Consider the following 520-nt stretch of genomic DNA (forward strand, 5'->3'; position numbering starts at 1 on the left):
TTCCTGTGGGAGTTTATTATTGCCTCACGCCACATAAGTCTTTGAGCTCTGATGGCCTTATGCCACTGCCACTATGCATTCTTCTATAGCTTTTATTTTATACTACATTACTATTTTATCTATAAAAGTAAAATAATGTCACAGCAGGATTAGGAAATAGAAAAAACACTGATTTTTCCCCTAAACATTTTTTTAAATTTTCTCATCTAACTTTGTTTATTCAATCTATTTTGTTTATTTATAATAATAAAACATGTATTAGTTATGGTTTATCTTCTGGATTTTGATAATTAAAAAAGGAACTGATAGGGGATGTGCCAGAAGTTATTTTTGAACACCTCATTTTCCCCTAATAATGGGCTGACCTTCAGTAAATTTATGATCTGTTTGTATGTCCAAGAGTCATAAAACTTGTCCTCATTCTGTGTCCAGGAGACATACAACTTATCCTCATTCTGTAAGAGATACTCAAGTCATTATTCTTTTTTTCCCTCTCTATCTCATCACCACTACAAAAACT

The sequence above is a fragment of the Saccopteryx bilineata genome, chromosome 5 (genome assembly GCF_036850765.1).
Source record: "Saccopteryx bilineata isolate mSacBil1 chromosome 5, mSacBil1_pri_phased_curated, whole genome shotgun sequence".
NCBI classification, from domain to species: Eukaryota; Metazoa; Chordata; class Mammalia; order Chiroptera; family Emballonuridae; genus Saccopteryx; species Saccopteryx bilineata.